Genomic DNA, 25193 nt, shown 5'->3' on the forward strand with positions numbered 1-25193 from the left:
GCAGTTCAGGTATCAAAAGTAGAAACTGCAAACATTTATTTAAAAAAAGAGAGAGAGAGAGAGAGAGGCAATGATATGGCATTCACACAGATTAAAATATTGTACAATATTGAGGTTGTGAATTTTTTTTTAATTTCTTTTCTGAAAAATATATGTGTTGACTTTCCAATCTGTTGTCAGAATGCATCTAAAATCTTCTGTTGTGATTCTGTATCAGATCTTTGACAGTCAGCCATCCAAATAACATTTTGACAGTTCAGATACCTTTTTTTATGGTCAGGCTGTAGGAAAGATCATTGAAGAACAATTATTTTGTACCAGTGGCTAGAAAAATCATCAGAAATACAGTGTAACGCACGTCAAATAGGAATATTTTGTTTGCTCTGCCATAATAATTTATCCCTTGTTGTGCGTACTGAGAAACCCCCATAAAATTGTCTGCTAAATGTTATATTTTCCAGGACCAGCAATTTCAGCTTACACAGCATTTGAGATGGAGAAATAAAATGTAACTGGATTGTCTAGACTGGTATGTGCACAAGCCACTACTAAGACATTTGGCATTACAACATGGCACAGAATGGGCTGGAGATTTTGGAGTGAGGTCCTAATCCGTGCCCATTAAAGTCAATGGAAATTTGCCATTGCTATTGATCTCAGCAAGAGCAGAGCTGGGCCCTAAATATCATGAGGTTATCCATTTACATTGATTTATGGTATACAATTCTGGTCTGATTATCTCTGGAAGGTATGTACTAATGATTCTAGCCTAGTTTTGGGTACTTTGCTTCTGTCAATAGCTGAAAAATAATCTATGCGATATACTGGTGCAGCATATGGTCCCGTTCTGCTGCAGCCCATCACAATCTTACCGGAGCACCTATACTACAGGTGGGAATTGGTAGCAAGTACTTCCTGGCTTTCAATCTCTTAACTATCAGCAATTTACACTGACATGGTATCTAAAAGGAGAAAACATTAAAATACAAACATCCCAAAGGTTTAGTTTCATCAGTTCATTCTTACTCTACATATAGACTTTTTAATATATTTATGAAGGAAACTGTACTATAGATCTGGGAAAGAAAAGACCATAAAATTAGAATTTTAAAATGATCAAGAGAACAGATTAAATTTCTTCCATTCCCCTTTCTTGCTTTAGTCTTTGTCACTGAAATACAAATGTCATGAATGTAAGAATAAAACATCTCAAGCATTAGGATGCTATGATAGCTCATTCACATGACAATGACTGCACTGAGAACAGAACACTTCACAGAATGTAACCATTCTTGTGGCAAAGATTATAATGACAGGGAGAAACGGTGCAAAATTAACCAGTTCTTGCATCTTCAGATAGTAATCTCACAAGTCTCCCTGTGTGCTATATAATGTGTTATATTAGATGCAAAAAAGAAAAGAAACATTATACATCTTGGGTCACAATTAAATTTAGCAGCTTTGTGCCAAAATGAGAAGACCGCTCTTGACTCTGTAAGCTGTCATCTGTAGATGCCACTGTAATCAATAGAAAGTACGCAAGAGGGCTTGAAGCATAAGGATAATGCTGTAGCCATAAAACAAAATAAAGAAAATGGTAAAGCTCGTTATGCTCATCCCAGTTCTGGCATTAAGCTGCTGTGTGACGTTGGACAAAGTCACTTCCCCTCTGCGTGCTGGTCTTTCCCCTCCAACCCTTTGCCTATCTTTGTCTATTTAGAATGTGAGCTCATCCAGGCCGGGACTGTCTCTTACTCTGGGTTTATACAGTGCCTCACACAACAGAGCTGTAGCATGGTGAAGACCTGACCCTACAAATAATAACAGTGGCTTTGGTAAGAACATATGAGGTGCTGAGTGCCTCCTGGTACTGAGTGTCCTTGACTCTCACAGAAGTTACTATGAATTGATCAGTGAGAGCTGATGGCACTCAGCACCATGCAGTATCAGGCCTAGGTTCAATATGTGACAACAAAAGCACCCCATACTATCAGGTATAGATTTTTCTCTTAAAATAGGGTGAACTCTTGCCTTGGTGACCAGAGTCAGGGCTGGTGCAAGGAAGTTTCATGCCCTAGGTGAAACTTCCACCTTGTGCCCCCCCCAGCCCTGCGGCAGCTCCCCACCCCCCCACTCCACCCTGAGGTGCCCCCCTCACTGCAGCTCCCCCCCCTGCCCTGAGGCGCCCCCCCTGCAGCAGCTCCCCCCTCAGGGAGACGTGCGGCAGCTCCCCGCCCCAGCTCACCTCTGCTCCGCCTCCTCCCCACCCCCGCTCTAATTCTCCTCCCCTCCCAGGCTTGCGGCACCAAACAGCTGATTGGCGCCGCAAGCCTGGGAGGTGGGAGAAGTGGAGCGGCAACTGCGTGCTCGGGGAGGGGGCGTAGCAGAGATGAGCTGGGGTGAGGAGCTGCCACCGGGGGGGGTGTGTGCCTCAGGACGAGGGGGGAGCTGCCACAGGGCTCCCCACCCCAGCTCACCTCTGCTACGCCCCCTCCCCAAGCATGTTACTCCCACTGACAATGACAATAATTGCATGGAGCGGCCGCTGCGCTGGGAGAGGGAGTCTGAGCCACACGTGTCAGTGCGCCGCCGGCAGACCAGCCCAGGAATGCTGTAAAAAAAATTGGGGGCACCGCTTTTTGGCGCCCCCAAATCTTGGCGCCTAGTTTGCCTTAATGGTATCACCGGCCCTGACCAGAGTATAAGAGAGAGCTAGGTAATAGGGTCCCAATGATACAAGACACCTATTGCTCTTCCTCTAGGCTTGTGGCTTTCCTTGTTGTGGATTGTTTTTTAACCCTTGCCTACATGTTAGCTCTGCTCATGTTGACATTTTGGGGGATGACAGCGTATGAGGAGGACTTACATATGTACTTTTCTGCTTCCACTCTGGGCTCCTATATAGGGCAAGCAGGGATGCTGATTTTAGTGTGTGTGCACATTAACCTTTAGTAGGCTTACTGCTATTTGCCTGGGGATGAAGAAGCTATGCATGGTGCCTCACCCCACCTCCAATCCATTTTGGCCCCCTCTAGGCTATCTGGATTCAAGGAATGCCTCTTCCTGAGTCTGTTTTGATGAAGTAATGACAAAATGAGTCAGACAAATTTCAATATTTTTTTCACTCTCTCTTGATTTTTTCCATAAGTGTTCTAAGTGCTTCTCTCTATTAACATTGTCTAATTAAACTCCAGATTTATGGTCTCCAAAGGTCTATTAATTAAGGATTTCTAACACCGCTGCATTGCAGCATCTCCATCCATAACTTAAGGGGATGCTTGAGCCTTGCTTGAGAGTCAGATAGGTGATATGTTTAGCTTAGCTGAAACTTGTCTTGTGAGCACAGAATTTTTTCATTATCCCTTGAAGTACTGGTAAAGGTGACAGTCTAACAGTTCTCTTTTGTTCCAGTCTAAAAGTCAGTCATATTTCCATTAGCTCTTATGGCTCTTTTTCAGCAGCTGGCTTTCATTTTTCACTTAAGAGAAACTGTCAGAGGGGTTAGTCCCAAAAACTAACTCACGTAAAAAAAAAATAAAAAAACCCCTTCTAGTTTGAAGAGGGAATATCCATTGTATTGTTTAAAAAATAATCCACCAGCCATCACCTTATCCTCTTTTGAATTTCTCCTTTAAAGCCTGTGTCTGCTGCTATGCCTACATAGCATTACTGGCTGGCAATGGTTAGGCCAAGAAGAGAGTCTGCTTTTCTGTTCAGCTCTTCATTTTATTGTTACTTCACCCTCCCAGCCAACCCCAAACCGTTTGTCTGTTTCATCCACCTATTATGCCCAGTTTGACCCCTAGGGTATGTCTATACTGCAGTTGGAGGTGTAATTGCACCACATATAGACATACCTGAGCTAGCTTTAACTTAGCTAGCACAAGTACCATGGGCTACCCCGGCCAGTAAATTCCCAGGGTCCTGTGCTGAAGCCTGTTCTTTCACAGCTTCACTGCTTAACTGGAGCCAGCTTGGGTGTGTCTACACTTTGTTACTTTGTTACTTGTCTGTACAGTGTCTAGATCCTTGTTTGGGGTTCCTAGGTAGTACCATAATATAAGTAATAAATAACAATAATGACAATAATAGCCCTTTGCAGAGAATTAAAAAAATAGTATTTTGTAGACCCTACTTTTTTGTGCTCTACTCTTACAGAGCCTGTAGAGAGAGTATTTGTGTGGTATAGCTGTGTCCTTTTCAGCTTTAATTCTTTTGCAGTGTTAGTTTTCAAACCTTTATTTGGAAGTCTTTCAGTTAGTTTTGGATCTGTCACTATAAACTCAAAGAAATTGATTATTTTGAGATTTCACTATTCACTCTGACATTTCACATTCTATTACACAGGGATTCTTAGTGCTTTGAATTTCCTTGTGTAGTCTTTAGTCTGATATATATATATGGCAAGCAAGATTTTTCTCAGTTTAATTTGCTTTCTGTTGAGAATATAAATTATATTTATCCCAAAGCTTTATCCTTCCACTTCCAATGCTAATCTTTGGCCTTCCTCACCTGAGAGAGGCTATACTCCATTTCTTGATTCAGATTATCCCTTCATTGTTAAGTTCTTTGGCTTCTGATAAATTACCAACATCTTAAAAATCTGCAATTTTAATTCCTTCACTCACCAAAGGGCAATATTACTAATTTACACCAACCTGTTTTTAATTAAGACCAGTGCAAAACCATTTGCCATTCAGCTTCAGAAATGTCTTAACTAACTATCAGATTGAGAATGAATCTCAGTTGGGCTTATTGGACTGTAAGTTTATTAGGGCAGGGACTGTGGCTTCCTTTGTACAGTGCCTAGCATATTGTGGGTGCTTCAAGAGACAAACAATAAATAATAATAGCGCATAAATTGTTCTACACAAAGTTAGAAACTAAAATGAGTGTCTCATATGATACTCAAATGCTTTTTCGGCTGAACTGATCAGTTGCTGACACTTTCCTTCACCAAATTGTTTTCACTAAATTATACTCCTGCACAAGTTCTTTTTGTCATTGTTTTAGACTGGTTTCATTTCATGTTTAATTTCAGTATCCACAAATTTAATTATGTCTTGCTGTGTCATCAGGTACTTCAGGGACTAGAGCTACTATATGCTTAGATATAAGCACATCACAGATAGGCAGATATCACATGTAGACTAAGGGCTCAGTTCTGATCTCTGGCACACATGAATATGTGAAATAACTACACGGAAGCCAATGAAATTGCACCAGTGTAAGTGAGGAGAGAATCAAGCCTGTGATCTGTCCAACCTTATATATGTAGATGTCATGTAGACTGTTTTCTGCACTTCAAGAAAAAAGTCATGGTCTCTCTCCAATGTACCTGTTTGCCTGATTTGTTTATTGGAAGGCCAGAACATTTATAAAATTTCAATCTAGTTAAGAAAAAAATATTCCTTTTGATTGGACCTTAACCCGGGTCCTTCAACTATCTTCCATCACTTTAAAAGTTGGCAGTTCTCAGATAGCATCAGTCTCAGTGGTGAAAACCTTGGTGTTATATTTGACTCTACACTGTCTCTTCTGACCCATGTAAATATTAAACTGTCTTGTTTTCCCTGAGAGAGATACTACAGCTTAAATCAGTAATATCTGCTGAGGACACTCAGGTGTTAGTTTTGGCTCTTAACGGGATGTGTGCGTGCGTGTGTGTGTGTGTGTGTGTGTAATTCTCTAATTGTGAAATTATGTCAGGCATCTTCTCCGCATAGCTGAACTTGATCTGTACATTTCCCTGAACTCATATTAGCTATCGATAAAACGTCATATTGATTTTTAAATGCCATTTGTACCTGTCATATTGTCCATAACCTGGATGCTAGCGACTTTGGGGTCAACTGTTATCTTCTATTCCACTTCACTTATTTGTTTATGTACTAACAATAACCCCTTACTCAGTTGTATTAGAGCCCAGTAGATCTATGGATTTGCTTCAACTATGTTCAGGCTTCTCTTTGTGAAATTTCAAGCAATCATATTTCACAGGCAAAATATGTTAGTGGAAAGTGAATTTCATGGACATGTGTGGAAATTAATTTTTAATTAACTTGCAAGCTTTTGTGTCAGAAGTGTTTTTTGCACACTCATCCAGTCAAGGTGCATATACAGCATAAATTCATAGACTGCAAGGCCAGACGGGACTAGTGTGATCATATAGACCTCCTGTATAACACAGGCCATGGGACTTCCCTGAATTAACTCCTGTTTGAAGTAGAGCATATTTTTATGGGGGGAGGGGGGAAATCGCATGACACATCTGACCAGACACAACTAATAATATATAGAATACTAATAGTACATAGAATACATTTTTAAAGATACTTTTCAATGGATAAAATCAAGAGAATCGTGTTTGGCTCATGGATAGTCCATGAACAGCAAAGGTTAGAGTCAGTGAATATATTGTGCTTTGTGAATTATTTACTCAGATCTAGAAGGGATAATTTCTTTACTCATACGCAGTTCTCGGAGCCTAAATATAAAATGTGCTAAGTATGGACCCAGTCTTTCAGTCCTTTCACAGGCAATTATTCCATTCAAGTCAATGGGAATTTTGCCCAAGGAAGGTCTGCAGGACTGAGGTCCTGTACAACTCGTTCTGGGTTAAACTTGGAAAACCATGATTCCTGGCACTGTTGTCACTCCCTTTTCAGTAAATAAAAACAGTGGGGAGACTTGATGACAGCAATGCCAAGTTGAAAATGTAATGTCGCCATCACTTGAAATAAAAAACAGACGTAAGTAAATATTCTGGCATTGCAATGTTAAAATTAAATCCCACTTCAAATAGAAATCTTTAATTGGGAAGCATCCCAAGAACAAATACCTCACTTTCCAGCTAACCCAACTATTATGCTAATTGGTATGGCCCCCATACAAGCCTTGGGTGGATCTGAAGTAAGTAGTTGTTATTCTGACCTGACTTTCCAACCACACTCTATTTTGCTAAATTGCATTTCTCTAAGAAAGTGGGCTGATGTGCTGCAAGTGTTACTAATTTTATTGAATCACTTTTTTCCTTTTAAACAGAAGATCAAAACCCCAAACCACTTTCTATATTTAAATTATGTATTTCCATAAACAAAACTAGACATTTGAATATCTGCCTTCTTAAGATTAGGTGTTCCTGAAAGGGGGCTGTGTTTCTCCACAGTTATTATGGACCACAATACTAAATTATGCACATTTTTAAAAGTATGTGTAAAAACACCCCACAACTATATAATTTAGCTGGTTTGGGATTTTTATTTTTAATCTACAGGGATGATGTTAGTGATTACAGAGGTAAAGATTAAACATCTGTTTGGACTTGAAGCAGGGAAATCAAGAGGACATGTGAACCCTAAGGATGTTAATGAGCCCATGGTCCCTGACATCAAGGGTAGGAGAACCCTAAAGAAGGTGAGGGCCCTAAATTCTGCACAATAAAATCAAATGATTGAATAGTTCTGCTGTGTTTTCAATCAGAATCTTGGTGGCTATTGCCCCCATAACACACAGCAAATTATTCATGCATCTTTAGTTATTAAATATATGAAACAAACAAAAACCCCACTGACATTTTCCTTACCTTCACTGCTTATTGGGTTGTCATTTACTTTCCATCTTAATGTCTTTCTCTCCAGATTCCATTTTCTTTCTTTCTTTCCACCTTTTAAAATTTAAAATGCTGTTTTTGCTTCATTTGATCATCTTTCTACTTCTGTATCTCTTGTTTCCATTCCTTTCATGTCTTGATTCTATATCTGTTTCTCTACATTGCCTCGTTCCTTTTTTCCTTTTTGAATCTCCTCTCTTTGTTCCCCCTCTACTTCTCTCCCCCCCATTCCTATTTCTCCTCTTTCACTGCTCATCTTTCTCTCTGTCTCACTTTCTCTCCTTCCCTTTCCTCTTGTTTTCCCAGTTGTGGCAGCTGACCAAGCATCATTTGAACTATTCAAGGAACAATTTATTTTCCCAATTTTTTTATTTAAAATACTTCACAAATAAGAGTCTTTATGGGAATGTACACACAACCCTCATTTAAATCAACTGGAGTTCCATGTTAGGAGGGCTTGTAGGGTCAGGCTTCACTCACAAAGAAAATGCAGCCACGTGTTAGGTGGATTGTGGTAACGATGCACAACAAAACACTTTAGGGCAGGAAATTCACAATTATCACTACTAAAGAAGCTGAATATTTTCACTATGGCTTCAATCCTTTAACCTGACACCAAAGTAAGGTTAATCCAGAAAAGTTGGAATGGTAACTTTTTGACTTAGCAGAGCAACAAATCTTCATGATCTGTCATAGAAAGGTCCTCATCACACTAATGAGGCTTGTCCGAGGCAATCTCATGCTTCTGGAAATAAATCCCATATTGTAGTAAGTATTTTTCATCATAATCTGTCTACATTCAGTGTATTTTCTTTCAGGAACCCTTCTGTGGTATTGCTTTTCTTATGGTGTCCTCTGTATCACTGGACTCATCAATAATCAGAATGATTACATTTTTTTTTAATTCCACTTCTTCAAGGACATTGCTGCTCAACCATTCCATTATGGAAAAAAAATGGTGTCTGACAGCAGGAATGCATGGATTTTCCTTCATTATCTTCACCTATCACGGTGTCCAGAAAAATAGGGTTTCGGTACCTCCTAGAAAGCACAGATCATACTCTGCTTTAGCACCAGCAAATGGCTTCTTATGTTTCCTTAGTATGTGGCAAATTTCTTAAGAAGTTTTGCGGACAGTCAGTGGTTCCTTCATTTGTGGCTAAAACATTTGTTGCTTTTGCAATTTCAAGAGATTGCTTAAGAATGGAATGGTTTGTTTTTAGAAGGCTACTTTGAGTTCAGTGGGTTCTGTGCATAGTTAGCTACACTGCCTTAATTTTGTGGTGATAGTGGTGGGGATGGTCCAGATTGTGCTTCCTGGAAACATAGCTGCATTCTTACAAATTACACGTGGCAGGAAGACTGCTTTTAGTTTATATCATATTTAAAGTAATCCCCCTCTCCTTAGTTTTATTAGATCAAAGGCCAATTCCTGGCTTCTGCTCCAGATGCTTTATGCCACTCTGGTGGCAAAAGGCAGCTGGAAAACAAGCAGATCTTCTCCCCACAGATTGTCTGACCAACAGGGCAGCCCAGAGGATTCAGGGGGTGTGGGGTCTTTGGTGGCGGGGGTCCTTCTGCTCCAGGTCTTCAGGGCACTTAGGCGGCGGGTCCCAGAGCGAGTGAAGGACCCGCCGCCGAATTGCCGCTGAAGACCCGGAGCGGTAGAAGCTCCAAGTCTTCGGCAGCGGGTCCTTCACTCGCTCCGGGTGTGTTCGGCGGCACTGAAGGACCTGCCACCGAAGACCCGCCAAAAACTCTCGTGGGGGCCCCTGCGTGACCCGGGGTCTGGGGCAAATTGCCCCACTTGCCCCACCCCCCGGGTGGCTCTGCTGACCAATCTCCAGTAATACAGGACAGCTGTAGTGGATGCTTATGTCACCTCATTAAAGTGCCTGGGGAATGTGGCGTGTAGCTGGGATGCCGCTGTGTCCTGCTGTTCCTCACCTACTAGAAAAGCTCCTGCGGGTCATCAACTGTGGGGCAATGCTGGGGACAGGCCCAGCCATACAGAGACCAAGGTAGTACAAACATGGCTCAACACCACCTTTGCCCTTGCTTCTTAGTCATCTGCCAAGTGCAGGTCAGCCAAAGCAAAGAATTTTGCTCCTTTATTTTTAAAAAACATTGTATTACCCCTCTTGAAAAAGCAAAACAGTGTGATATGAAACACCAAAGACAGAGAAATCGCCAAACAGGGTCAGCTCAGAAAAGGCTGCTGAACCTGGAGCCACAAAAAGTACCTGCATATTTGGGAGCCTCATCCACCAGGAAATGCTAGTGCATTATTTACTGCTTCCAGTGCCACCAATCTTCTTCACTGAGGCTAGTGATTAACCTGGGGGGCCCCAGAACTGAAAGCATAAGTCTGCAAGCACATGTCTACACAGCCCATGACAGCCTGCAGAAGAGAACCTCCCAGCTCACGTGGACTGATTTTGGCTTTTGGGGCTTGGGCTAGCACTCAAAACAAGCTGCAGAGACAGCACTTTGAAGTTGTGGCTCAGGCTGGAGCTTGTGCTCTGAAGCCTATGGACGGGGGTGGGCTTCCATAGTCACAACCACATTCCTTATAGCCCCTCACTCTAACAGCTGTCATTATGAATGGATGTAGGGTATATGGCAAAAGATTGCACAGTAGAGAGACTCCAGTTAGAATGGCCTTACAGGGCCTGAATTTGCCAGAAGCAGCTCTGTCTCCAGATCAGATGAAAATACTAGTTCTCTCCTAGTACCAAAATAACACTGTATGTCACATAGTCTAACTAGAGAGGAAGGTACCCTTTTAAGGAAAAGTGTTTGAAAAGCCCCGGCATGTTAGCGGAGATCTGCCAGTTAAGCACTCAAACATATTAGCTCCAATGTCTAAGTTACAACAGAATTAATTTCTCACTATCCTGCAGTTCAGCTGAAAGTGTTCTGAAAGGCCATATATATAAAAACCACCTCATTCTGCAAGGGGCATGCAGTGTAACAGAATGCCACAAAATTGGAAATAAATTCTTCAGGTAGGTGTGCCCATGATGAGGCACTCCTAGGTTGTGAAGGAAGAGAGGCTCCTCTAGTGAACCTGCCTTGCCCCCCTCTTTTTTTTTAAAGGGAGTGGGTGCAGGTGTATATATGGGTATGTCTACACTGCTTGTCAGATTGGTGGGCAGAGACCGATCCAGCGGGGATCGATTTATCATGTCTAATCTAGACGTGATACATCAGCCCCCGAGCCCTCTCCTGTCGACTCCTGTACTCCAGTGCTGCAAGAGGCGCAGGCAGAGTCGATGGGGGAGCGGCAGCAGTCGACTCACTGTGGTGAAGACACCACGGTAAGTCGATCTAAGTATGTCGACTTCAGCTACGTTATTCACGAAGCTGAAGTTGCATAACTTAGATCGATTCCCTCCCTTCCCCCCCAGCGTAGACCAGGGCTAAGACTCTAAATAATTACTGGACTAGAGAACCCAACATGGAACCTCCTTTAGAGATACGTTTCTGGGGAAGGTGTTTCAGAGATATTAAGATGCACAGAAAAAGTGATACCCCTGGTTAAGAGAGAGCTAAGCTCCAGCATACCTCAGGAACTCTGTAGCTGGAAGAGTCACAAAGTGACAGTTCTAAAGCTCCCAATATGAACTAAAGAAAAGGCTCTAACCTTCAAACCTATTAACAGTGCAACAGTGCCGGGTTCCTTGCCTCACTGCAGAGTCTCTATGGGGCATTCATGTGGTGTTTAGCCACTTATATTACTTTTAGTTAGAGTTCACACCTGGTGTTTATAGAATTTTGAACTCCCAGAGAATGAAGCTCCCTTTTTTTATCATTTTAATTTTAAAAAGTTAGTTTTTCTATGGAATTTCCTATGTTAACAGAGAGTTAAGGTTAAGCACTTGGAAATAAATATCAAAGTTAAGGTTTCATGTGGAACTTTGTACATATGTATTATGACACTGTTTTTAATTTCATACTATTTCTGACTTGATACACTATAGTATCAGTTTTTTCCATCATTTAAATACACATGTGTAGCATCACGTAATACTATGATATTCTGTGTATACCACACTAATGGCATCCATAAAGTCTTCTTTATGAAAAATACACGGTAACTCATACACTGCATACTACAAATTAAGTAACAGCATATTAAATATTAAAATTAGCAGCTAAATTAGTTATGCATTTAGATGCTATTCAGTGACAAAGCAGTTAAGGGAATCTATGCTTTTGACTGAAAAGAAAATGTATTGTACATGGCTACTACTTACATAATTAAACTATATAGTTCGGAGGTAAGAGAATTTGCCATATACAAAAGTTAAGTCAATAAAGCTATACAGAACCATTTTGAAGATAGTTCAAGTATACAAGATTTATTAAATTTTACAAGATTCTGCTACACATTTGCTTTAAGATGGTAGAAAAATGTGCTATATTTATTTGAGTTATTTGCATTTTAACTCACATCAGATTTTTTATCAGATTTCTTGAGCATTAAATCAAGTTAAACAATATTTAAAAGAGAGCAGCTGGAAAGAACTTCTCTTCTGAATATCATCTATAAACTTGTGATGGAGAGTAGCCTTCAAATATTTTGTTGAGGTTCTATAGAATGGAGGTTTTCTGAAAATATTGCATTACTATCTTATATGCCATTTTACCTTTACATTTTATATTAAAAGCCAGATGTAGTAAAAGCTATCTCTTCTCTATCAGTAGGAACAGCTCTGTGAGGTAGCATTAGTTTTCAGTGCCCCAATGTTTTGCAGAATTTTTAGTGAATGTAGTGCTCAGAATAGACTGCATATTAACAGCTATGCAGACTAAAGTTCACTCTATTTTACTGCAGACGAGATATAAGAGGAGGGATATAAAAAAAAGTAGGGCCAGTGCATGCTTCCCTCTTGCATGCAGCCTCCTCAGCCACATACACCTCTACATCACCAACATGCCTAATCTATATCCTAGAAGGACTACATCGGGGGATGAAAAGGTACTTTTGTCTCCCTGTCTTGTTGATCCGTAACTGCTTTCCTGATACTGTTTAACTAGTGCCACTTGTGTTCATTGTGCTTTTGTGATGTGAACCATTGTGGATAGTTCTCTGAAAACATTCACTCAACATGAAGCTACAATCAAAAAAGCTAAAAGAATGTTAGGAACCATTAGGAAAGTGATAAAAATCATAATGCCACTATATAAATCCATGGTATGCCCATACTTTGAATACTGCATGCAGTTCTGGTTGCCCCATCTCAAAAAAAGATATTTTAGAATTGGAAAAGATACAGAGAAGGGTAACAGAAATTATAAAGGATATAAAACAGCTTGCAAAACTGGGGCTCTTCAGCTTAGAAAAAAAGATGACTAAATGGGGGCAGAGGTATGATAGAGGTTTATTAAATCATGAATGGTGTGGAGAAAGTGAATTATAATTTCAGTTTATGTCCATAACCTTATATCAGTTGCTTGCTCCTATATTGTGCAATGATATTAATAACTAGTGAGTCATGAGCTTTTCATTGATACCTTGCATGATGCTTATCAGATACATTTCATGACATTAAAGAATTGGGGTACATTTGAACTGTTTAAGACAGCTTCAGTTCATTACCAGATATCTGCCCTCTGCCTTGGGCTGTTCTCAATGTCACAGTGCCAGCTTTATTCCATCTAAGGATTCCCTTGTGCTGCAGGAATCCTCAGGTGCCTGCTTGAGGCAGCTCTGTGCCCTTTGCACCACTGCAACAGGGTAAAGGCAGCTGAGAGTCAAAGAACTGCCTGTGCTTTTTTTAACTTAACAAACAGTTTACAATTAATTTCAATCTTTTAAGGCCCATTTTCTAGTAAAATAGTCCTTTTGAATTGCTTGGGGTAGGCCTGGTGACATCATGCCCAATGACATACTGTTGGCATATGGCAGCTGACTAAAATGGGTAAAAGTGATTCAAAGGCATGTTAACACTAACGCCTCTTTGCTGCTTGCTGCTCTAGGAATGCAGTAGAAGAGGAGACATATGTAGTTTATAGAAGAATTGAATATATTCCAGATGTTAACCATGCAACCAAGTCTTGTACATACAAAAAAGGGTTTTCCCAATGCCTATATTTAATTTCCACATGAAAATATGGGCTTTCTAAAACCCTTCCCACTATATGTCTGCATAAATCAAAGATCTTTTTCATAATGAATCACATATTTGGAAAACAACACCCACCCATGTGAGCACTTATTTATTTTTGATTTTTAAACATGTATTTATTAATGAGAAAGAAAGCTTAAATGATGGTTTAAACCTAATACACCATAAAATTATGAGCTAATGCTGTTGCTCCACTCTTAAATTGTGCCAATGTGCTTAGGTCATACTGGCATATCAGAACAGCGTGGGGTTTATTGATAATGGATCCAGACCCAACAATCATCACAGCTCAGTGACCTGATCAGAACAGGGATTTGGATCACGATGGAGGCAAACCTAGGCCTGTTTTGTGACACCGTAAGCTATATACTTAGGGAACTGTTATTCACCTATCAGTGTGCAGTGACTTTAAGTAAATAAATTCTTTTACCATTAATTGTAGTTAGAATTTTGCAGTTTCACACTGGGCCAAATAAATTTAATCATGATGAAACTTCCATTGACTTCAGTGACAACTAACCGGCTAACAACAGGGCTGAATTTGGCAAATGGAGGCTAAATAAAAGGTCCTTTTCTTTTGTATTTATATGTGTAAATAAAGAAATGTATTAATGTTAAATATTTATACACACTATGTGACCTATGCATCCAATCCAAACTAACTGATGTAGCTCACATTTCAAATTGCAATAAACTACTCATGCACAATCTACTGTCCTGAAATGAAGTAACTGAGATAATTGGTGGAACAAACTCAAGAGCATTGTTAACTGCTTGCAATGAATTTTGTGAACAGAAACAGAGGTGAAATTCATCAAATTTTTCACTGAAAATTATTTGCTCATCTCTGTTAATTATTATAGCGATATAATACAATATACATGCTTCCCAATGAGTAATAGGAATTTTATTTTTAAAACTTAATGCGTATGCTTAGTACCCAGTTTGAAAATGTTAAAAACTTGGGGCCCAATTGTCCCCTCCCATGGAAAAAAATGTGCGTGGGAGTAAATGAGAAGACTAAAGAGGAAATCTTTGTGACATTCTGCTCATGGAACTGTGTCTCCAGTTGTTTTATCGGGGTCAATAAGCCACGAACCAGTCCCCAACCTTATATATTATGGCCAGGGTTATCAGTGTGAGTCAACAGCCATGCACGTAGAGACTCTGTGGCACTCACTATCTCTCTCCTCTCAGCTTCTGGTCAATGAATCTCTAATGGAACTATGTGGGAAGGGATTTCATTCTCAGCCAGTAGCTGCTTCTGAGGCTGTTTTCTTACTTGTAGAATCAACACAGCATGGGTTGGGGTAGGGTATGATGCACGTTTCCCTTTCAGTCCACCCAGTATCCATATGAAAGGATGAATGATGCTGTTGAGAACATGGAACAGTTCTATATTATTTCTATTAATATTATATGTGCCTCAATTTACCTGCTCAATTTCATATTGCTGCCTACTTTGACTGAAAGGTTTAAGTCAGACCTGAGTTATGGTCTAGAATGTATATAGAAGGTGCAGATAAACCCTGTCACCATATTCAAAAGACAATACACATATGAATTCCTTTAAAGCCTCACTCCTTCACCCCCCACAGGAACCTCGCTAGCAAAATCAGGAGGGAAGAAGTCCCCTATTGAGAGGCATGAACCATTCTCCCCAGATCAAGGACAGATGAAGAGCCTAGGAGGGGGAAGGATGGAGGGAAGATCTGGAAAAAAAAGACCTTTGAACTGGATAAAATGTCAGCCCTTGTCACACAGGGAAAAGAAGGACTCTGGGAGAGCCTGACTGAGAGTCAGGGGTAGGAACTGCAGGTGCGTGGGCTCTCCCAACCCAAGGCTGAAGGCTTCCTGGGCTAATCAGGGCTACTAAACTATGGAATGAGAAGCTAAAAGGTTAGGTAAGAATAATGCATATAGCCCTTCTTTGTTATTTTAATCCTTGTCTCTGACTAATGTATTCTTGTAGACTAATAAATGACTCTGTTTTGAAAAGGCTGAACTGTTTCACTGCATACATTTGCTTGCTACAAGAGAGAAGCCCCCCACAGAGACCCCAGCCATATTGGCTCTGCTGAAGGAGCCATGGTGTGGAACAGGAGTGCTGAAGCCTAGGGACCCAATCTGAGAGTTGCAGAGTCATGGGACTCCCCTGGGAGTGAAGTGAAAGCCCGGGGCCTATCATTAGGAAGGGTGCACTCTGAAGAGACTGCAGGAGAGTACAAAGCATAGCATGCTCTGGGATCTGTTGCAGCTGCACAGAGGATTGGGCATATGATCAGGCCCTTGGTTATTTTGGGAATTTTTTTGGAGTAATTAAAGTCCTTAAAGGCTACACGCTGGAGTGAAAATCTCTTTGGCTAGGATGAGGAGGCTGAAAGGTGGTTTCTTTCAGGGTTATTCAGGAAAAATGCTCTATGTTCACCAGGTCCTCTACCTGTGTAGCACCTCCAGCCTCCTCCTGGCTATTTGTATTTAAAAATAAATCCTAACAACCACCAGTTCAAGGTAAGGAGTCAGAGCCTGCAGCATTTGTATTAAAGCACATTGAGCACAAACTAAAGAAATCATATAAGAGTTAACCCATATTTGTAAAACAAAGAAGAAAAAGCCTTGTGATTTGTGAACCTTCACCAGCAACAAAATTCCAAGTCCGAGGAGCACGAAAAACTGAGAGTATGAGAGCCAAAGGCTTTCACTTTAAATGTAGGGTTTGACAGGAGACCAACAGGGTAGGACCTCAGGGAATGACTAAGCAAATAGTTAGATAGGAGGTCTGTGAGGTAAGCAGGACTAAATTGGTGCATCGCTTTGAAGGTCAGCAATGCAATTTTATATGTAATACTAGATTTAATGGGCATCCATGGCAGAGACCAACCTACAAGAGTGATGTGCTGAGAAAACTTAATACCGATACAAGTAAGAGCTCTGGCTGCAGCACTATGCATTGAGAGGAATGGAAACAGAGATCTCTTTGAAAAACACCTAAGCAAAATTAGATTCAATTGCGGCAAGTGCTTTAGGCAAATCTAGAAAGATAGTATGTTATCAGTCTTCAGGGTCCACCAGCATTTAAGAATGAGAGGAATTTTATCCCCTATTTTAAAAAGGTACTTGAATATAGAATTCTTTTTAGTAGTAGTTACCACAGCGAATGTTTTTTGTCCTCTCTGCTTTTAATTCCCAAGTACAAGAATGTGTTTATATTCACTTAAAGTATGCCAGGAGATTGCAGTTTGCAACATTCACCCCATTGTAATAAGTACATTCTTTCAAAAGGCTTTTTTATCTTAGAAACTAAAATGCTTGTAGAAACTGCCATTTTTTCCCCATTGACTGTGCATAAAAAGTATATCCCAGCTAACAAGACTGAAGCTTTGTTTTTCTGAAATCTGAATAACTGCAGTAATCATAACAAAATGAATATCTGTTCATATCCCAATGGATTTCTTTCCTGTGTCAGTTCTTCCTCTGATGAGATGATTTTGTGTCTATATATAAATAAATACATCTGCTTGAGATCCCATCTTTCCTGTCATTGACAGTACTGATAATAATGTATTTGTCCTTCAAACCCATGCAAATAGCATCCTCAGGCTCCAGATATTAAATATTAGCTACTCTGATTATTTGCTTTAAAACTTAAATTCAATTATTACCATCGTTCTCCATTTTCACATCCTTTACAAATTCCTAGCAGAAAAAAAAGAGACAATAGTTTAAGAGATACTTGAATTACTTTGCTACCTCGTAATTAGCACATGAGAAAAGAACTTATTGAAAACAATAATTCTTCCGGCATTTGTCTTTATTTTATTTTTGCTTTCAAGCCAACATATTTTCTCTGTGATTTCATTAGCAGCCATTTTGTAAATGAGCTTCTGTCTTGTAAGAACCAACTTCAAGTATTGTAGCAAATTAAGATTTAACACATTTTGTATGACTCGGTAAAGCATCCTCTTTGCACCAACTCGTGACTCTGGGCCAGACTCCGTACAAGGGAGGGAAAGGGCACAAGAAGTCCCTTCCTCATTGCACCGCAACACAAGAGCTCCATATGGGAGCCCATATGTTTAGGGAAATTGAAGGCTTCACAGGGCTCACACCGCTGATAGAACCTGCCTCTGTAAAGTGGGGTGGGAAAGCATGGAAAGGAAAAGAGGCCATGACCACAGCATCTTCACACACAGCAGAGCAGGAACTTCATGCTCTTCAAGGGTAGCACAGCATCTGTGTTTCCAAGCACTCTTGTAGGAACTGAGGCTACCTACGAATAATGCTTCCTGAGATTCCTTGGGTACATAACACCTAACATTTAGCTAGTTGTGGCTAAATGCTGTTATCCAGCTGTAACATTCTAAAGGTAGAGCACTTGGAGGCTCCCTGAGCTGCTGTGCCTCCCTTCTCCCCCACGCCTCCCAGCCCCCGGACTCAGTGCGGGCAGAAAGCCACTCAGGGCATGATGTTTCCAACTAGGCAACCCTCCCCAGTGGGCCCACAGGGGTCAAGAGCCTGACCAATCATCTGTCTGGAGTGGGGCCAACTTTTGGGAATTGGATAAAATAAACAAGAGGTGTTATCATCTTGTTCCCCATTCCTATGCCTCCTTTCTCTGTCCTGTCTCCTCTTGTCTTGCAGTCTTTATTTAGGCCCTGATCCTGAAAAAGACTTTATGCACTGTGAGGAGTCTTACTGACTTCAGCGGAACTATTCACAATGCATCAAATTAAGAACATGTGTAAGTCTTTGCAGGATCAGGGCCTTAGATTGCAGGTTGCTTGGTGAAACAACTGTGTCTTCTTACAGGTCTCCATACTGGCTGGGACATTTTGAGAACTACTGCAGTAAAAAGAAGAAGGCTCTAAGAGTCCAGTTTTTCCAAATTGTACGAGTGTGTCCAAGGGCAGAAAAGAGCTCTATTCTAGAGAAGGGATTAGAAAAGAGCTCAAGGTCAGATTTTCAAGTGCTCCACACCCATGCTTTTCAAAAGAGCTCAGCGTGTTGGATGCAGAGCTCCTTTGAAATTCTGCTTGTTTGCATCCAAGACAGCGTTTGTTTGCTGTCACTTGGCTACTGGAGAGAAATACTGTCAGTGTTGAGACACATCTTCTCCAACCTTGACATATCTGCACAAAGATTTTTTTTTTTACATTTTATACAGAGTTCATATCTGCTAAGAAACGATTCTTTAGAATTGCAAAAAATGTCAGGTATTTTCTTCAGGCAGCCTTGTCAGACAGGATCACAGGTAATGTGGTTGTACCCCTTATTTATTGTACATATATGAAATAGAAATAGAACAATGTTAAAAAATTGCAGTAAATACTTTGTCTAATGAATTTAGCTTCTTTTTATGTCATAGAATCATAGAATCATAGAATATCAGAGTTGGAAGGGACCTCAAGAGGTCATCTAGTCCAACCCCCTGCTCAAAGCAGGACCAATTCCCAGCTAAATCATCCCAGCCAGGGCTTTGTCAAGCCGGGCCTTAAAAACCTCCAAGGAAGGAGACTCCACCACCTCCCTAGGTAACGCATTCCAGTGTTTCACCACCCTCCTAGTGAAATAGTTTTTCCTGATATCCAACCTGGACCTCCCCCACTGCAACTTGACAAATGTCATCTTTTGTCTGTAAAAAACTTATGATTTTCTCAAATATATTTATTATCCATAATTTTCATATTGGAGATTTCATAATATACCCAATCATTTGGGGGGAAAGTTCTTGATCTGTAGGTAGTGGTGCCAACATTGCATTGTCAGTATTCAATATTCAAGAGACACTGTTTAGTTTTGGTTGGATGCCTAAGTCACGTGATGCATTTATTCCCCGATTGGTTGAGGATAGGCCTTGTAATCAGGTCTCTTATGGAAATACTTTAATTTATAAATTCAAAATTTGTGTTTTGCTGATATCCAATATTTGCTTAAAGTTTCCTGTTTCCACAAATCTTTCTGCCAGGAAACTCATGCTCTGGAAATTTTTGGGAAATCATACACAAAAGGGGCATGAAAACAGTCAAAGCACATTCTTTTAAAAACTGAAACAAAAATGCATAGAAATACTTTTGCAGTATTCTCACTGATCAAAATCCAACAACTTCTATGTTTCACTGCCTATGTCTCTTTCTTGGCTGATATGAATCAATGAGGAAGTCTATAGAAAGGTTTAGCACAGACTCTGACCATACAGTTGTACCATCAGTATTTTAGCTTGTTACTTTGCTAGTTTAAAAATTCGGTGACATGAGCAACAAGCATTCAGATTATATTGATGTGTACATGGCTGACTGTGGGTGTAATGTAAGTGTGATCATCAATAAAATACATAATGAATGCTTGTTATTTTAAAACATATTTAAGTAAGAGAAAACAGTTGAGCATGATTGAAAAAATAATAATTGGTTCATTATCTGTAATTGACTTACAACTCCCAATCGTTAGAACCTTTAACAAACCAAGATGGAACTTCAGCAAGGCAGACTGGAAGAAGTACACTGATGCTTTAGGGGGAAAAAAAACGTATCGTCTTCATACTATCACACATCATCCTAGTCCATGAAGCTTTCAGTTGATTACAAGGAGCCATCTTCAAAGCTGCCTGTGTAAACTGTAGGTATAGGTATTTGCTAGGTATGTCATAGGCATAAGTTAAGGCAGTAAAGCAATGAGCCTACAGTCCTCAGGCCTGTAAGACAAGAGCTTAACTAAACAAAGCATAAGGCCCAAATGCCTTAGCCTACACTAGGAGTAATCCCAGATCATAAGAGAATGCTGTAATGACTAAACTACTAATAGGTAACCACAGGATTCTAGTTGATACCAGCTTGGGATATTTTAAGTTAGGAACATCCACAGATGTCTGTCTGCAAGAGTGCCATGGTAATTAAATGACTAATAGAATTTGTTCTAATAAACTTGAGGTAATAGGCCCAGTAACCTATGAGAGAAGGGCACCCCAGCATTAGTAGAGTGAGGAAATACAACTAAGGAAAAGGGGAGAAACCCCTACTGAATATGTATGAGGCATAGTGGCATCAGCGTATCACACCATAAAAGTTGTTTTCCTGCCTTTGGGAGGGAAAGATGTAGCTCTTAAGCAATGCCAGGATGACGATCACTGGTGATGGTGTTGAGGAAGATAAGATAATGACTAACATTTCAGTTGTTCTGCAAAGTATATGAATGTTTAGATGTATACTCTGTATTATCTCTATCTACCTTGCTGGGTTAGAATGTTTGTCACTTTGCTCGCTGTATTAATACAACTATTACAAATACAGAAGGTTTTTCCTCAGTGTGATTGTTGCATCCATGCACATCGGGGTTCTGCACTGAACAGTCATTTTAATAATACTAGGCCTAATCTAGGGACAAGAACCTTTCAAACCTCACACTGTTAACTGAGAATTCTTAAGTAATAAATATGATTAATGGACAATAGATAGATCAGGCAACACCTGTGCACCCATACCATAAGGCCACTGTCCAGTCTACATGCCATGTCTTGATCAGGGCTGGCCTTAGGGTTGGGCCACCCTGGGCGACCACCCAGGGCACTGTTGTTGGGAGGGTGCCGTGTGGCAGAGTAGAAGTGTGCACTGCTGGTGTTGTGTCAGAAACTGCTCTCGGCTGGCAGGAGAGCGCCGCAAACTCATAGAGGCAATGCATGGGTTTTCCCTGCTTTCTCCCAGCAGAGGAACATGGAGGGCAGTGAGTGATGACACACAGGTACTGCTCGCCCCCCTCAACATTCCCCCATGCCCCTCTAGCGGGCTGGAGGAGGGGAGGAGGCGAGGAGTAACATCAGGCGCTCCCTGCGGCCAGGTCACTTTCCCCATCTGAGCTGTGAGGCAAGTATGAGGCGCTGCTGCTCCCCTGTCGTCCCCTTACGTGGCCCAGGTGGAAAAAGTGACCTGAATGCAGGGAGCGCCTAATGTTGCTCTTCTCTCCCACCCTCACAGACCCATAGGGGTGCGTGGAGGAGCAGCATTCGGGTGGGGGTGGGGGGAGCAAGCACGCCATGCACACGAGGGCCAGGGAGTCAAAATACAAGTTCTCCCAGGATGCCATTTTCCCTAAGGCTGGCTCTGGTCTTGATGTTGAATATGCTAAACTGCCCTGTCAACATGAATCTTCTAGTAATTCAGATATTGATGATCACCTAATTGAGTCACTGAATGCTGCTAGATGGGCATGATGGGAAGAGATGACTTGGCATCTAGATCTCAGTCATTCAAGCCAGAAATGCTGGAATAAAATTCATCGTCTTGGCACAGCTCAGCAACCACCAGCCCCATGTCTACCACCTGTCACACCAACCAAGCAACCTGAAGTCTGCTGAATGTGTCTGACATGCTTATTATCTGGGGCCTTTGACAACAAGTCCATCATGAATGGCGTCAGTTCTGTTGAACACCACTCAGCAACTCATACAGCTATTCACAGCCACAGAGTTAGACAGAATTCTAAGTGACATTAGAAGTAACACTGTTGCTGGCTATGACGACCTATCACCATGGTTCCTGAAATACCTTGGGACTTGTACTCATGAGTGTCTGACTTTAACATGAGCGGTCAATCTAGAGCAACTGCCAAAGACATGGTGAATGTCAAAATCATTGCTCTTCTGAAATCAGGGAGAGACCCGCATAACAATGGGCATCACTAGAAACATGAATCCCACCTCAGAATAACCCTTGATAGATCTCTCATATCTTAACCACCTGAGGAAAGCTGTGGCTAAGGTGAGGTCTGTCACGGGGTATGTGCACCCTGTCACGGGTGTCTGGTTACAAGAGAGGGAAAAGGCTGCAATACTGCTGGTTAGACCCGGTGCCAACGTCCCTTACAATGAAACAGGGTAATATGGCCTAATGGCTTGAGTCAATAAAGTTGCCCCTCCACACAGGGCAGCATAGCCCAATGGCCAGAGTCAATAAAGTCGCCGTTCCACTCGGCAGCGTGGCCCAATGGCCACAGTCAATAAAGCGGCCCTTCGGGTCAGGGCAGTGTGTCCTAATGGCCAGAGTCAATACAGGAGTCCCTTACAGTTGGGATAATGTGGCCTAATGGCCAGAGTCATTAAAGCAACCCTCACAGTCAGGACAGTGTGGCCCAATGGCCAGAGTCAATAAAGTCTCATTCCTCTATGGGGTTGTGGGGCCTATTAGCCCGTTGGGGAAATGGGGCATCACTCGGGGGGGGTGGCACCCCTGGTAGGGGGACTCAGGCCCTCCCTGCTCCTCCAAGCCCCAGCCCAGGGCCCTGCCAGTGGCGGGGTTACTCACCACTGAGTCAGCGAGGATCCTCCCAAAACACGCTGACAGGGTTCCCGGTTCACCCACAGGAGCAAAGTCTAAGTCCTCTGGGCTGCTTCCTACCCTGTCATTGCTAGCGAGGGTCCACAGCTCCCACGGGTCTCTGGGGTCCTCAGGTGGCATAGCTCCAGATGTTGCGGCTTCCTCTCTGGGTTTGCCCGGCAGTCTGGAATCTGTCTGGGGCCCTGCGTGCCTTGACTCTGGGGTTGGGGCCTGTAGCAGCTCCCTGGAGAGAACCTGCAATCTGCATCCTCTCCCTACAACAGCCTGCCTAGACTGAGCTTGGCTGCTTCCTTTTATACCTTACCTCCAGGCTGAGTATGCCCCACAGAGGTGAAGGGACATGTCTTCCTCAGCCTGCAGTGCACGGTTAACCCCTGCAGAACCAGGGTGGGGTAACGTAACCCCGTCACAAGGTCACATAACCAGCTTTTAAGCAAACTGGCCAGCACTTCGTGTGGAGCAAATGCTCAAACTCTCCAATCATACGGTTTATCCCTCTGTCACTCTACAGCAGAATATTGTGCTCCAGTCTGGTTCCATTTGTCTCACCTCAAATTGGTTGACACACAACTATATTCAACCATGCCCATCATAACTGGGATGATTCAACCCACACCAGTACCATGGCTCTCCATGTAAAGCCATATCACTCCCACACACATCTGTCTTGAAGTTGCTACAGCCAGAATGATTGAGAAGATCAGGGCAAATCTGAGTCTACCACTATACTCAGACTTCTTCAACCATCCAAGAAAGTGCTTGTTGTTGAGGCACCTGTTATAGGCTCACTTGCCCTGCCGAGGTTTCTCCTCAGTGTCACTGTAGCATGAGGAATGGGCTGCAACTGATACCAGAAACCAGTCTCCTATAACTGACCAGACCATGCATGACCCCAGCTTTGATTTGCCATGCTGCTCATGGGCTTTTCTGAACCGATTTGGAATTGGCCGCTGTTAATGTGCAGCCAGCCTTCACACCTGGGGCCAATGAAAGGCTCCCACATGCAGCTGTGGCCAAAGACAGACAATGTCTCACATCACTGATGACTGCCCTTTGACCCAGATGTGATGGTGATCTGAGAGCTCTGCACTTCTCTGATTAGGCTGCCACAAATTGGCTTGGCAAGCTCTCTGCATCTGATAAGAAAAAGGTTATCTGTAATCCTATCAGCCTGTTCACATTATTAGGGTCTAACTGGTAAAGGGACAGAAACAGTAAGAATATGTCACTGTATGCACAGATATGCAGGATGCAATTATATGTTCTGTATATCTGCACATGCGGTAACATTAATAAGGTGATAGTCACAATAGTACAGGGAGAGATGTTAATAGAGAAACAGAGGCTCAGACAGTTTAACGTGCTTGGGAATGGTGAATGAGTGATATACTCAACAGGTATATTTAAATAGAACTGCCTCAAAGTTGTGTGATCTGCAGCTGAGGACCTGAGACTAACACCATGAGTGACAACCCAGTTCTATAGAAAGAAATCACTGCACCATTTATGCTTTACTTTGGGTCACTTTTGAGTGAGGTAGGGTATGTTATTGGCACTTGTCTTTTCCATCCAAGGCAATGTAGCTAAGAGGTAATAGGAAGACTTTTATGGAACATTAACTGGCTTCACACTATATTTTTCAAAGTCTTATCTTTAAAGTTTTCATTCTATTTCCTAGAAAACTGATGAAAGGGATTATCTGACTGCAAGTAGCCTGGTTTGTACTGGCCTCAGCTCTCGGTGACAAAATCCTGTCATTTGTCCAAAGTCATTTATCGATTGTATCTACTGTTTTATTTCAATGTATGGGAAAATATTTAAAATTGCGGCACCTTTTAAACTTGCTTAAAAGATAAATCAAATAAAGATAAATCCAACAACCAACTCACAGCCACAAGTCTGGGAGCCCTTCCCCCTTCTTCTCCTCTGACACACACATACCCCAGAGGGGACTGCCCCATCATTGGAGTGAGTCCTTTTAAGAGGGGCCCCCTACTCCCAGCTCAGGGGTCGGAACAGGTTGGGAGCCACTGGGATATTGTGCTCCAGCCTCCTCCTTCCTCCTCACCAGCCAAGAGTGTGCCACCGTGGGGAGGGTTGGGGGTGCGTGAGTTTCCCTGA

The sequence above is a fragment of the Malaclemys terrapin genome, chromosome 2 (assembly GCF_027887155.1).
Source record: "Malaclemys terrapin pileata isolate rMalTer1 chromosome 2, rMalTer1.hap1, whole genome shotgun sequence".
Classification (NCBI taxonomy): Eukaryota; Metazoa; Chordata; order Testudines; family Emydidae; genus Malaclemys; species Malaclemys terrapin.